This window comes from Eucyclogobius newberryi, unplaced genomic scaffold (assembly GCF_026437365.1).
Source record: "Eucyclogobius newberryi isolate DKJ021-1_F unplaced genomic scaffold, fEucNew1.0.hap1 SCAF_133, whole genome shotgun sequence".
Taxonomy (NCBI): domain Eukaryota; kingdom Metazoa; phylum Chordata; class Actinopteri; order Gobiiformes; family Gobiidae; genus Eucyclogobius; species Eucyclogobius newberryi.
Window position 1 is genome coordinate 154,184 of NW_027315761.1, and position 16,366 is coordinate 170,549.

Below are 16,366 nucleotides of genomic sequence, written 5' to 3' on the forward strand. Positions count from 1 at the left end.
AGGAGGTGATGGGGGAGGTGATGGAGGAAGTGATGGAGGAGGTGAGGATGGACTCAATGATGGCCGTGTAGAACTGCACCATCATCTCTGCTGTCAGCTTGTCTTTCCTCAGCTGCTGCAGGAAGTACATCCTCTGCTGGACCTTCTTGATGAGGAGCTGATGGTGGCTCCCACTTGAGGTCCTGGTGATGGTGGCCCCCACTTGAGGTCCTGGTGATGGAGGACCCCACTTGAGGTCCTGGTGATGGAGGCCCCCACTTGAGGTCCTGGTGATGGTGGCCCCCACTTGAGGTCCTGGTGATGGTGGCTCCCACTTCAGGTCCTGGTGATGGAGGCCCCCACTTGAGGTCCTGGTGATGGAGGCCCCCACTTGAGGTCCTGGTGATGGTGGCCCCCACTTGAGGTCCTGGTGATGGTGGCTCCCACTTCAGGTCCTGGTGATGGAGGCTCCCACTTGAGGTCCTGGTGATGGTGGCCCCCACTTGAGGTCCTGGTGATGGAGGCCCCCACTTGAGGTCCTGGTGATGGAGGCTCCCACTTGAGGTCCTGGTGATGGTGGCCCCCACTTGAGGTCCTGGTGATGGAGGCTCCCACTTGAGGTCCTGGTGATGGTGGCCCCCACTTGAGGTCCTGGTGATGGTGGCCCCCACTTGAGGTCCTGGTGATGGAGGCCCCCACTTGAGGTCCTGGTGATGGAGGCTCCCACTTGAGGTCCTGGTGATGGTGGCCCCCACTTGAGGTCCTGGTGATGGTGGCTCCCACTTGAGGTCCTGGTGATGGAGGCCCCCACTTGAGGTCCTGGTGATGGAGGCCCCCACTTGAGGTCCTGGTGATGGTGGCCCCCACTTGAGGTCCTGGTGATGGTGGCCCCCACTTGAGGTCCTGGTGATGGACCAGGACACCAGCCGGTCCACCTCCTGTAGACAGACTCATCCCCGTCCCAGATGAGCCCGATGAGGGTGGTGTCGTCATGGAGATGAGGGTGGTGTCGTCATGGAGATGAGGGTGGTGTCGTCCACAAACTTGATCAGTTTTATGGAGTCGTGGCAGGAGGTCCAGCAGGGGGGAGGTGAAGGACCAGGCGCTCAAATGACTTCATGACTACAGTGCCACAGGTCAGGAGGATCTGAACAGGTCTAACTCCAGCTCCACTTCGGGCGTCTCTCTAGCGCCGCCTCTGGCCCTGACCTGAAACAACAGGAGGTTCTGTTCACAACAAACATTCAGGTCAAAAAATATGAAGAATAAACCCCAAACAAACAATAACTGAAGTAGTTCTAACCCAGAACTAAACCAGGACTAAACCAGAACTAAACCAGGACTAAACCAGAACTAAACCAGGACTAAACCAGGTCTAAACCAGGTCCAAACCAGGACTAAACCAGGACTAAACCAGAACTAAACCAGGACTAAACCAGAACTAAACCAGGACTAAACCAGAACTAAACCAGGACTAAACCAGGTCTAAACCAGGTCCAAACCAGGACTAAACCAGGACTAAACCAGAACTAAACCAGGACTAAACCAGGACTAAACCAGGACTAAACCAGGACTAAACCAGGTCCAAACCAGGACTAAAGACTCCAGTACTTGCAGTAGTAGAAAAGTAGAACGACGACTACGACAATCAACAGTAGAACGACCAGGACTCTGAAGATCAAGTATGAGTCTGAAGCTGCACAAAAGGACTCTAACATGAGACTGTGACTCTAACATGAGACTGTGACTCTAACATGAGACTGTGACTCTAACATGAGACTGTGACTCTAACATGAGGCTGTGACTAATATGAGGCTGTGACTCTAACATGAGACTGTGACTCTAACATGAGGCTGTGACTCTAACATGAGGCTGTGACTCCAACATGAGACTGTGACTCTAACATGAGGCTGTGACTCCAACATGAGACTGTGACTCTAACATGAGGCTGTGACTCTAACATGAGACTGTGACTCTAACATGAGACTGTGACTCTAACATGAGACTGTGACTCTAACATGAGGCTATGACTCCAACATGAGACTGTGACTCCAACATGAGACTGTGACTCTAACATGAGACTGTGACTCTAACATGAGACTGTGACTCCAACATGAGACTGTGACTCTAACATGAGGCTGTGACTCTAACATGAGGCTGTGACTCCAACATGAGACTGTGACTCTAACATGAGACTGTGACTCTTACATGAGACTGTGACTCTAACATGAGACTGTGACTCTAACATGAGGCTGTGACTCTAACATGAGACTGTGACTCTAACATGAGACTGTGACTCTAACATGAGGCTGTGACTCTAACATGAGGCTGTGACTCTAACATGAGACTGTGACTCTAACATGAGACTGTGACTCTAACATGAGACTGTGACTCTAACATGAGACTGTGACTCTAACATGAGACTGTGACTAATATGAGGCTGTGACTCTAACATGAAGCTGTGACTCCAACATGAGGCCGTGACTCTAACATGAGGTTGTGACTCCAACATGAGACTGTGACTCCAACATGAGGCCGTGACTCTAACATGAGGTTGTGACTCCAACATGAGACTGTGACTCCAACATGAGGCTGTGACTCCAACATGAGACTGTGACTAATATGAGGCTGTGACTCTAACATGAGGTTCTGTGACTCTAACATGAGGCTGTGACTCTAACATGAGGCTATGACTCTAACATGAGGCTGTGACTCTAACATGAGGCTGTGACTCTAACATGAGGCTGTGACTCTAATATGAGGCTGTGACTCTTACATGAGGCTGTGACTCCAACATGAGGTTCTGTGACTCTAACATGAGACTGTGACTCTAACATGAGGCTGTGACTCTAACATGAGACTGTGACTCTAACATGAGGCTATGACTCTAACATGAGGCTGTGACTAATATGAGGCTGTGACTCTTACATGAGGCTGTGACTCTAACATGAGGTTCTGTGACTCTAACGTGAGGCTGTGACTCTAACATGAGACTGTGACTCTAACATGAGGTTCTGTGACTCTAACATGAGACTGTGACTCTAACATGAGGCTGTGACTCTAACATGAGACTGTGACTCTAACATGAAACTGTGACTCTAACATGAGGCTGTGACTCTAACATGAGACTGTGACTCTAACATGAGACTGTGACTCTAACATGAGACTGTGACTCTAACATGAGGTTCTGTGACTCTAACATGAGACTGTGACTCTAACATGAGGCTGTGTTGCTGTACTTACCTTCCACATTGAGCTGGAGGGCGTGGCTCTGAGAGGAGAAGGTGTGGTCGAACACCTGCAGGTGGTAAACACAGGTGTAGTTTCCTTTGTGGGCGGGGCCAGTGTCAGAGAACAGGAAGTGTGCAGAGTGATTGACAGCGGGCAGGGTGTGGTTCTGAGTGAGGTCCACAGTGGGAGAGAGGAGCTGGAAGGAGCCTCCTGTGAACTGTGGCTCCACAGAGCATTTGACCCTGAACTTTGACCCCGGCATCACCCGGACCCCCTGTGGCAGGGCCTCGGAGGCCCCGTCTAACACAGACAGGGAGATGATTGGATGATTCAGTAAGTCTGTGGAGAGAGAGGATGAAGAAGTTTAATTCTTGACCCGACTGAGGCCCGAGTCCAGGGTCAGAGGTCACATTCTGGGTGCAGTGTTCTCTTTTCCTGTCGACACAAATGTTTCCCTCCAAAGTAAATAAAGGGTCAAATGTGTGAGGTGAGGGCAGAAGGAGCGAGAGAGGAAGAACGTGAGGCTCACTAAAGGTTCAGACTTTGGAGGAACAAATGTCATATTTTTTGTGTTAAAAGCACTGATTAAAAGTTTATGTTAAGGAAATTAATATTGAAAATATTTTTTATTTCCTTGTAATAAAACAATATAAAACTTGTAATAAAATCAAATAAAATGCCTGAACTCATGAGTTTGGAAGGATTATTGTGATTATTATAATTGTTTACGTCTTATCGCCGAGTTCAAGAGAAAACCTAAAATGTATCAGACTCTCACTTTTACCAGAACAAACCACATCCAGAGCCCGAGGAGACGTAAAGTCTCACTCTCTGACTGTAGACTTCTTCACACAGTCAGATCTGGAAAACCACCTCTGTTTCCTCCAGAAACAGCAGAGCCACACCGCTCTGAGCCAATAGGACACACACATGTGTGACATCACCGCTGTGAGCCAATAGGACACACACATGTGTGACATCACCGCTGTGAGCCAATAGGACACACACATGTGTGACATCACCGCTGTGAGCCAATAGGACACACACATGTGTGACATCACCGCTGTGAGCCAATAGGACACACACATGTGTGACATCACCGCTGTGAGCCAATAGGACACACACATGTGTGACATCACCGCTGTGAGCCAATAGGACACACACATGTGTGACATCACCGCTGTGAGCCAATAGGACACACACATGTGTGACATCACCGCTGTGAGCCAATAGGACACACACATGTGTGACATCACCGCTGTGAGCCAATAGGACACACACATGTGTGACATCACCGCTGTGAGCCAATAGGACACACACATGTGTGACATCACCACTCTGAGCCAATAGGACACACACATGTGTGACATCACCACTCTGAGCCAATAGGACACACACATGTGTGACATCACCACTCTGAGCCAATAGGACACACACATGTGTGACATGGAGGAGTGTGAGTGAAAGAACGTGGATGAAGAACAGAGGGGAAAGAGCGGAGACCAGAGGAAGTCAGATGCCCTGAAAGAGAGAAAAAAAGGACAGAGAGAGATAATATGGGTCAGAAGTCTGAGGACGAGCTCTTCTGGTCCAGAGACATCTGCAGGTAGAACACTAAAGCTGTGAACACATGAAGCTCTTTCACTTTATTCTGACAATCAAACTCTGGTTACTTAAAGTAACTCTGATTCTATGAGTGCAGGACTCGGGTGGGGCTGGATGTTTTGGGCCTGATCTAAACTCTAATTGGACGTTCCACAGAGATCTTTTACAGCTGACGTTCCTCTGGAGAAACTAGAGCTAAAACATGATTAAAGTTAAACATGGACAGATTGTCCAGACACTGGGACAGATGGGAAAGATACAGATGGACATGTGCCTGGAGGACATTTTATTTTCAGGTATTTGCTCTTTCTCTCTCTGGTCTTGTTCTGTTTGTCTGGATTTATAATATAAAAAGTACAAATTCAATCCTCAGAGACAAAGATGTGAGCGTGAAGAGGAGAATTTAATATCAGAGCTGAACACACCTCCAGACCCCGGCGTGAGGGAGACGAGTCTGTGCTCCTGACACTGTGGTGGTCCCAGCCCAAACCCTCTTCATTATTCGTATTTGGATATTTAGAGAGCTAACGCAAAGCTTTAGCATCAAACTGTTCATCATCTGTTATATTGAGCCAATAATACTTCCATAATGACTGACTCCAGCTACAGAGAGGAGGAGTCTGTGAGGAACATCTGAGAGAATCAACCTGAGGATTGAAGACCAGACTTTTACCTGAACACACCACCTCCAGACCATAAGAAGATGAGTCTCTGCTCTCGACACACTCTGTCACTGTAGAGTTCTTCACACAGTCAGATCTGATGTACCACACATGACTCCGTGGAAAATCATATCTTTCTCCTCCAGAAACAGCAGAGCCACAGTCTAGGGCTCGACACACAGCAGCTGTGGCCCCCAGGTCCCAGTGAACAAATGTCACCCCTCGTCTCCACTCTCCTCTGTGTTTCACCTCCACAGTCCCAGCACAGCGACTGGCTCCTCCCACCAGCCTGAGCGGCTCTGAACAGACAAGATGAACATGAGCAGCTGAAGCCCCGCCCCTTTACCTGAGCAGCTGAAGCCCCGCCCCTTTACCTGCATACATTTACATTTGCAGAACTCTGATCGTCTCATTAGATTCAGTGGAAAGCTGCAGTGGTGGAGTGGTTGAGGTGACAGCACATGTGTTAAATAAAGCCTACCATCTAAAATAAAGATACTACAATTAGTTGTTTTGCCTCTGAATTGTGTCTTGAATGTGATCTGTGTGTGATATAAATCAAAGTCCTTTGTCCCAGCGCCTCATTCCGACCCGAGTTGTGTTCAAGGCCGTTTTCCCGAGTCGGATTTGGGATCCACAGAGTTTCCGAGATCACGTGAACGCAGCATCTCTGAGTGTGTGACTGTGGCAGAGTGGTTATCCTCAGTCTAAGTGTCTTTACCTGCTGCGTTGTTTTTTTCAGACAGGACCCCTGCACAAAGAAAAGTCCACAAGATGGAGGTCGCATGACACAAAATGGCTGCTGTTCCCGTCAGTGAAGCACACATTTGATCAGTTTGATGGAAACAGGAAGCTAACTCCGAGGTTTGACACACGTTTATTCACCTTCTTAAGACATATTTTCCCTCATAAAACACGTGAACGTTTAAGGACTAAGAATCCTCGGTGTGTGGCCCAGTGTTCTGCAAAAGGAGGACAGAGTTTTGGGAGCTGTGTGTGAAACATGAAATGTGAGTCCTGTTTATGAGAAAGGACTTCAAGCAGATGGAGTCAAGTCAACGGCAATTAGAGTTTGATCTGACCACGAAAAAGTTCAAGTGTTTAAGACGCTGCATGTCCCACATAAAGGATGAAACGTGGTATTACTGGCCCCGGACAGAACAACATGTGATTCTTTTGGTTTTGCTGTTATTTAGACAAATGTGCAGAAAGTCCTGCTCTTCCTCTTCAGCTAATTTTAGGAACACATGGGATTTGATGAGCTCCAAACCTCCTGTGGAATCTGACTTCAAACATGTCAAAAGCACACATCATCCCGACACACGCAAGAGAAAACAACTATTTTAATGTTGGAGAACAAACAAAGACATCATTTGACACATTTTTTCAAGTCCAAACGCTGTGATGAAAAGAATCTGAAAAGCCAATAATGTGCAGGTCTAAAGTGAGGCTCATGTTTGAATCAAATGGAGACAAACAGAATATTCACTATTTACGATTGTAATCAATGTGAAATATGACTCCCACAATGTCCCTCTGACGACACAAGAAAATGTCTGTATTTTTCATCTCAAAAGTTTGAACATGATTCCACTTTTGAGGTGAAAATATGTGTTTATGGAAGTCAATGTGACATAATCAGGCTTTAAGAGCGACGAGTGTGAGGATTTGTGTGTTTTTATGAACAAACACCAGGAATATATTTCATCCTCCTGACATTAGAAATAACAACATGTTTTTAAAATGTTTCCAGGAAGTTAAAGACAGCGACTCTCACAGCCACAAACCAAGAGAAAAGAAGTGTCACTTACCCGAAAAGAAGAAGCACAAAACCAGGAGCAGCACCAGATCCATGTCCAGGAACCAGGACTCAAGCAGGACTAAAGCAGGACTAAACCAGGACTAAAGCAGGACTAAAGCAGGACTAAAGCAGGACTAAAGCAGGACTAAAGCAGGACTAAACCAAACCAGGACTAAACCAGGACTAAACCAGGACTAAAGCAGGACTAAAGCAGGACTAAAGCAGGACTAAACCAGGACTAAAGCAGGACTAAAGCAGGACTAAAGCAGGACTAAACCAGGACTAAAGCAGGACTAAAGCAGGACTAAAGCAGGACTAAACCAGGACTAAAGCAGGACTAAAGCAGGACTAAAGCAGGACTAAACCAAACCAGGACTAAACCAGGACTAAACCAGGACTAAAGCAGGACTAAAGCAGGACTAAAGCAGGACTAAAGCAGGACTAAACCAGGACTAAAGCAGGACTAAAGCAGGACTAAAGCAGGACTAAAGCCGGTCTGAATCTGGTCTGTGAAAGTTTCCTGTTTTTGACACATTTTTATCTCTTCATCGTTTGTGTTTTTTCTCGTTTAAACCCAGAGCTCGGCCAGAATCTGATGTTTTACACGATTTAAGTGTTTATTAAACCTTAAGGCACGACACAAGAGAGACGCATTTATGTATGTATTTATTTTATTTAATCAGTGAGGAGGCACCAGTGAAAAAGAGTTCTCAATCTGGTTAAATAAAGGATAATAATGAATTAGATAAAATATTTTTACTAATTCTTTTTTGTATGATCGATGTTATTGCATCTGTGACAAATACATTTTGATTGATTGATTGATTGATTGATTATGTTCTTGGACATTTTCAGACCTGGAGAGTCCTTGCCCTCTTCGGGTGGGTGGGGAGTCCTTGCCCTCTTCAGGTGGGTGGGGAGTCCTTGCCCTCTTCAGGTGGGTGGGGAGTCCTTGCCCTCTTCAGGTTGGGTGGGGAGTCCTTGCCCTCTTCGGGTGGGTGGGGAGTCCTTGCCCTCTTCGGGTGGGTGGGGAGTCCTTGCCCTCTTCAGGTTGGGTGGGGAGTCCTTGCCCTCTTCAGGTGGGTGGGAAGTCCTTGCCCCAAGTGGAGGAGTTCAAGTATCTCGGGGTCTTGTTCACAAGTGAGAGAAGAATGGAGCGTGAGTTGGATCAGTGCAGCGTCTGCAGTCAGTGCGTTTACATGCAAACGAAAAAAAACTTTTTTATAACATCCGATTTTGAGGTCTTGGTCAAGCTCTGTCCTTGTCCAAGTATACATGAAGACGAGAAAATCGAATTCCTGACAAGAACGTGTCGTCCTCCTAACACTAGGTGGCGATATGCGTCCTTTCAGAGGACTAATACGCCCCTCCATTCCGCTTGACCTTTTGCGTCTCATATAAACAACTGTCATGCGCACAGTTTTGTTCATCTCGTATGTAATGTCCGTGTTAGTTATTGTGCAGATAAAGTGCACGCTAACCCTGGTGTGTTCTTCCTTTGTTCTAGGGTCATAGGTCAGCGTGTGTCGTGGGTCGTGGAGCATGCGCACAAGCCTTGTCTAGTTTCAGTGCGATTACACAACCGCATAATCTGGGTCTCTGGGAGATTTTGAACGCCGATTTCTATGGGAGTAAAGTTTTTTGACCTGGGTTAGTCCTAGTTTAGACCTAGAATAGTCCTTTTACAGACCTGGGTTAGCCCTAGTTTGGATCTGGAATAGTCCTGTTTGTCCAATGCAGTTTTGTGTGGTCAGAACAATCAACAACTAAATTTAAATTGTTCAGAAATATATCTAAATAAGCTTCACTTCTGCTGCTGAAGCCTCTACAGGCCGCTGAGCAGTACTGCAGGAAGCTTGGTCGTTCTTCTCCTGCAGCTGCTCAGTCTGTGGGCGTGTTCAGAGGCCGGTTCATGCTCCGCCCTCTAACATGAGCTTTAGAACCAGAAAGGACAGTTTAGTTTAGTTTAGTTTATTAGCTCCTGCAAACCAGATGCTATTCTTCCTGGGGTCTCCTCAAATTCATTACATATATTTTTATGTACACACACACACAAACACACACACACACACACACAAACACACACACACACACACACACACCTAAACACACACACACACACACACCCCTAAACACAAACACGCACACACAAACACACACACACAAACACACACCCCTAAAGACACACACACACACAAACAAACACACACCCCTAAACACACACATACACGCACTCACACACACACACACAATACATTAATTTTCTTAATTTTACACCATGAAGTTAGCATTAGCTCAGCTGTGATAGACAGTTAGCATTAGCTCAGCTGTGATTGACAGTTAGCATTAACTCAGCTGTGATAGACAGTTAGCATTAGCTCAACTGTGATAGACAGTTAGCATTAGCTCAGCTGTGATTGACAGTTAGCATTAACTCAGCTGTGATAGACAGTTAGCATTAACTCAGCTGTAATAGACAGTTAGCATTTGCTCAGCTGTGATAGACAGGTAGCAATAGCTCAGCTGTGATTGACAGTTAGCATTAACTCAGCTGTGATTGACAGTTAGCATTAGCTCAGCTGTGATAGACAGTTAGAATTAACTCAGCTGTGATAGACAGTTAGCATTAACTCAGCTGTGATAGACAGCTAGCATTAGCTCAGCTGTGATAGACAGTTAGCATTAGCTCAGCTGTGATAGACAGTTAGCATTAACTCAACTGTGATAGACAGTTAGCATTAGCGCAGCTGTGATAGATCGTTAGCATTAGTGCAGCTGTGATAGACAGTTAGCATCAGCTCAGCTGTGATAGACAGTTAGCATTAGCTCAGCTGTGATAGACCGTTAGCATTAGCGCAGCTGTGATAGACAGTTAGCATTAGCTCAGCTGTGATAGACAGTTAGCATTAACTCAGCTGTGATAGACAGTTAGCATTAGCTCAGCTGTGATAGACAGTTAGCATTAGCTCAGCTGTGATAGACAGTTAGCATTAGCTCAGCTGTGATAGACAGTTAACATTAACTCAGCTGTGATAGACAGTTACCATTAGCTCAGCTGTGATAGATAGTTAGCATTAACTCAGCTGTGATAGACAGTTAGCATTAGCTCAGCTGTGATAGACAGTTAGCATTAGCGCAGCTGTGATAGACAGTTAGCATTAACTCAGCTGTGATAGACAGTTAGCATTAGCGCAGCTGTGATAGACAGTTAGCATTAGCTCAGCTGTGATAGACAGTTAGCATTTGCTCAGCTGTGATAGACAGATAACATAAACTCAGCTGTGATAGACAGTTAGCATTAGCTCAGCTGTGATAGACAGTTAGCATTAGCTCAGCTGTGATAGACAGTTAGCATCAGCTCAGCTGTGATAGACAGTTAACATCAGCTCAGCTGTGATAGACAGTTAGCATTAGCGCAGCTGTGATAGACCGTTAGCATTAGCGCAGCTGTGATAGACAGTTAGCATTAGCTCAGCTGTGATAGACAGTTAGCATTAACTCAACTGTGATAGACAGTTAGCATTAGCGCAGCTGTGATAGATCGTTAGCATTAGTGCAGCTGTGATAGACAGTTAGCATCAGCTCAGCTGTGATAGACAGTTAGCATTAGCTCAGCTGTGATAGACCGTTAGCATTAGCGCAGCTGTGATAGACAGTTAGCATTAGCTCAGCTGTGATAGACAGTTAGCATTAGCTCAGCTGTGATAGACAGTTAGCATTAGCTCAGCTGTGATAGACAGTTAGCATTAACTCAGCTGTGATAGACAGTTAGCATTAGCTCAGCTGTGATTGACAGTTAGCATTAACTCAGCTGTGATAGACAGTTAGCATTAGCTCAGCTGTGATAGACAGTTAGCATTAGCTCAGCTGTGATAGACAGTTAGCATTAGCTCAGCTGTGATAGACAGTTAGCATTAGCTCACCTCTGATAGACAGTTAGCATTAGCTCAGCTGTGATAGACAGTTAGCATTACCTCAGCTGTGATAGACAGTTAGCATTAGCTCAGCTGTGATTGACAGTTAGCATTAACTCAGCTGTGATAGACAGTTAGCATTAGCTCAGCTATGATAGACAGTTAGCATTTGCTCAGCTGTGATAGACAGATAACATAAACTCAGCTGTGATAGACAGTTAGCATTAGCTCAGCTGTGATAGACAGTTAGCATTAGCTCAGCTGTGATAGACAGTTAGCATCAGCTCAGCTGTGATAGACCGTTAGCATTAGCGCAGCTGTGATAGACCGTTAGCATTAGCGCAGCTGTGATAGACAGTTAGCATTAGCTCAGCTGTGATAGACAGTTAGCATTAACTCAACTTTGATAGACAGTTAGCATTAGCGCAGCTGTGATAGACCGTTAGCATTAGTGCAGCTGTGATAGACAGTTAGCATCAGCTCAGCTGTGATAGACAGTTAGCATTAGCGCAGCTGTGATAGACAGTTAGCATTAGCGCAGCTGTGATAGACAGTTAGCATTAGCTCAGCTTTGATAGACAGTTAGCATTAGCTCAGCTGTGATAGACAGTTAGCATTAGCTCAGCTGTGATAGACAGTTAACATTAACTCAGCTGTGATAGACAGTTAGCATTAGCTCAGCTGTGATAGACAGTTAGCATTTACTCAGCTGTGATAGACAGTTAGCATTAGCTCAGCTGTGATAGACAGTTAGCATTAACTCAGCTGTGATAGACAGTTAGCATTAGCTCAGCTGTGATTGACAGTTAGCATTAACTCAGCTGTGATAGACAGTTAGCATTAGCTCAACTGTGATAGACAGTTAGCATTAGCTCAGCTGTTATAGACAGTTAGAATTAACTCAACTGTGATAGACAGTTAGCATTAGCGCAGCTGTGATAGACCGTTAGCATTAGCGCAGCTGTGATAGACAGTTAGCATTAACTCAGCTGTGATAGACAGTTAGCATTAGCTCAGCTGTGATAGACAGTTAGCATTAGCGCAGCTGTGATAGACCGTTAGCATTAGCGAAGCTGTGATAGACAGTTAGCATTAACTCAGCTGTGATAGACAGTTAGCATTAGCTCAGCTGTGATAGACAGTTAGCATTAACTCAGCTGTGATAGACAGTTAGCATTAACTCAGCTGTGATAGACAGTTAGCATTAGCTCAGCTGTGATAGACAGTTAGCATTAGCTCAGCTGTGATAGACAGTTAGCAATAGCTCAGCTGTGATTGACAGTTAGCATTAGCTCAGCTGTGATAGACAGTTAGCATTAGCTCAGGTGTGATTGACAGTTAGCATTAACTCAGCTGTGATAGACAGTTAGCATTAACTCAGCTGTGATAGACAGCTAGCATTAGCTCAGCTGTGATTGACAGTTAGCATTAGCTCAGCTGTGATTGACAGTTAGCATTAGCTCAGCTGTGATTGACAGTTAGAATTAACTCAACTGTGATAGACAGTTAGCATTAGCTCAGGTGTGATTGACAGTTAGCATTAGCTCAGGTGTGATTGACAGTTAGCATTAACTCAGCTGTGATAGACAGTTAGCATTAGCTCAGCTGTGATTGACAGTTAGCATTAGCTCAGCTGTGATTGACAGTTAGCATTAGCTCAGCTGTGATAGACAGTTAGAATGAACTCAACTGTGATAGACAGTTAGCATTAGCGCAGCTGTGATAGACCGTTAGCATTAGCGCAGCTGTGATAGACAGTTAGCATTAACTCAGCTGTGATACAATTAGCATTAGCTCAGCTGTGATAGACAGTTAGCATTAACTCAGCTGTGATAGACAGTTAGCATTAGCTCAGCTGTGATAGACAGTTAGCATTAACTCAGCTGTGATAGACAGTTAGCATTAACTTAGCTGTGATAGACAGTTAGCATTAGCGCAGCTGTGATAGACCGTTAGCATTAGCGCAGCTGTGATAGACAGTTAGCATTAGCGCAGCTGTGATAGACCGTTAGCATTAGCGCAGCTGTGATAGACAGTTAGCATTAGCGCAGCTGTGATAGACCGTTAGCATTAGCGCAGCTGTGATAGACAGTTAGCATTAGCTCAGCTGTGATAGACAGTTAGCATTAACTCAACTGTGATAGACAGTTAGCATTAGCGCAGCTGTGATAGATCGTTAGCATTAGTGCAGCTGTGATAGACAGTTAGCATCAGCTCAGCTGTGATAGACAGTTAGCATTAGCTCAGCTGTGATAGACAGTTAGCATTAGCTCAGCTTTGATAGACAGTTAGCATTAGCTCAGCTGTGATAGACAGTTAGCATTAGCTCAGCTGTGATAGACAGTTAGCATTTACTCAGCTGTGATAGACAGTTAGCATTAGCTCAGCTGTGATAGACAGTTAGCATTAACTCAGCTGTGATAGACAGTTAGCATTAGCTCAGCTGTGATTGACAGTTAGCATTAACTCAGCTGTGATAGACAGTTAGAATGAACTCAACTGTGATAGACAGTTAGCATTAGCTCAGCTGTGATTGACAGTTAGCATTAGCTCAGCTGTGATTGACAGTTAGAATTAACTCAACTGTGATAGACAGTTAGCATTAGCTCAGGTGTGATTGACAGTTAGCATTAGCTCAGGTGTGATTGACAGTTAGCATTAACTCAGCTGTGATAGACAGTTAGCATTAGCTCAGCTGTGATTGACAGTTAGCATTAGCTCAGCTGTGATTGACAGTTAGCATTAGCTCAGCTGTGATAGACAGTTAGAATGAACTCAACTGTGATAGACAGTTAGCATTAGCGCAGCTGTGATAGACCGTTAGCATTAGCGCAGCTGTGATAGACAGTTAGCATTAACTCAGCTGTGATACAATTAGCATTAGCTCAGCTGTGATAGACAGTTAGCATTAACTCAGCTGTGATAAACAGTTAGCATTAGCTCAGCTGTGATAGACAGTTAGCATTAACTCAGCTGTGATAGACAGTTAGCATTAACTCAGCTGTGATAGACAGTTAGCATTAGCGCAGCTGTGATAGACCGTTAGCATTAGCGCAGCTGTGATAGACAGTTAGCATTAGCGCAGCTGTGATAGACCGTTAGCATTAGCGCAGCTGTGATAGACAGTTAGCATTAGCGCAGCTGTGATAGACCGTTAGCATTAGCGCAGCTGTGATAGACAGTTAGCATTAGCTCAGCTGTGATAGACAGTTAGCATTAACTCAACTGTGATAGACAGTTAGCATTAGCGCAGCTGTGATAGATCGTTAGCATTAGTGCAGCTGTGATAGACAGTTAGCATCAGCTCAGCTGTGATAGACAGTTAGCATTAGCTCAGCTGTGATAGACAGTTAGCATTAGCTCAGCTTTGATAGACAGTTAGCATTAGCTCAGCTGTGATAGACAGTTAGCATTAGCTCAGCTGTGATAGACAGTTAGCATTTACTCAGCTGTGATAGACAGTTAGCATTAGCTCAGCTGTGATAGACAGTTAGCATTAACTCAGCTGTGATAGACAGTTAGCATTAGCTCAGCTGTGATTGACAGTTAGCATTAACTCAGCTGTGATAGACAGTTAGAATGAACTCAACTGTGATAGACAGTTAGCATTAGCGCAGCTGTGATAGACCGTTAGCATTAGCGCAGCTGTGATAGACAGTTAGCATTAACTCAGCTGTGATACAGTTAGCATTAGCTCAGCTGTGATAGACAGTTAGCATTAACTCAGCTGTGATAGACAGTTAGCATTAGCTCAGCTGTGATAGACAGTTAGCATTTACTCAGCTGTGATAGACAGTTAGCATTAGCTCAGCTGTGATAGACAGTTAGCATTAACTCAGCTGTGATAGACAGTTAGCATTAGCTCAGCTGTGATTGACAGTTAGCATTAACTCAGCTGTGATAGACAGTTAGAATGAACTCAACTGTGATAGACAGTTAGCATTAGCGCAGCTGTGATAGACCGTTAGCATTAGCGCAGCTGTGATAGACAGTTAGCATTAACTCAGCTGTGATACAGTTAGCATTAGCTCAGCTGTGATAGACAGTTAGCATTAACTCAGCTGTGATAGACAGTTAGCATTAGCTCAGCTGTGATAGACAGTTAGCATTAACTCAGCTGTGATAGACAGTTAGCATTAACTCAGCTGTGATAGACAGTTAGCATTAGCGCAGCTGTGATATACCGTTAGCATTAGCGCAGCTGTGATAGACAGTTAGCATTAGCGCAGCTGTGATAGACCGTTAGCATTAGCGCAGCTGTGATAGACAGTTAGCATTAGCGCAGCTGTGATAGACCGTTAGCATTAGCGCAGCTGTGATAGACAGTTAGCATTAGCTCAGCTGTGATAGACAGTTAGCATTAACTCAGCTGTGATAGACAGTTAGCATTAGCGCAGCTGTGATAGATCGTTAGCATTAGTGCAGCTGTGATAGACAGTTAGCATCAGCTCAGCTGTGATAGACAGTTAGCATCAGCTCAGCTGTGATAGACAGTTAGCATTAGCTCAGCTTTGATAGACAGTTAGCATTAGCTCAGCTGTGATAGACAGTTAGCATTAGCTCAGCTGTGATAGACAGTTAACATTAACTCAGGTGTGATAGACAGTTAGCATTAGCTCAGCTGTGATAGACAGTTAGCATTTGCTCAGCTGTGATAGACAGTTAGCATTAGCTCAGCTGTGATAGACAGTTAGCATTAACTCAGCTGTGATAGACAGTTAGCATTAGCTCAGCTGTGATTGACAGTTAGCATTAACTCAACTGTGATAGACAGTTAGCATTAGCTCAGCTGTTATAGACAGTTAGAATTAACTCAACTGTGATAGACAGTTAGCATTAGCGCAGCTGTGATAGACCGTTAGCATTAGCGCAGCTGTGATAGACAGTTAGCATTAACTCAGCTGTGATAGACAGTTAGCATTAGCTCAGCTGTGATAGACAGTTAGCATTAGCGCAGCTGTGATAGACCGTTAGCATTAGCGAAGCTGTGATAGACAGTTAGCATTAACTCAGCTGTGATAGACAGTTAGCATTAGCTCAGCTGTGATAGACAGTTAGCATTAACTCAGCTGTGATAGACAGTTAGCATTAACTCAGCTGTGATAGACAGTTAGCATTAGCTCAGCTGTGATAGACAGTTAGCATTAGCTCAGCTGTGATAGAGAGTTAGCATT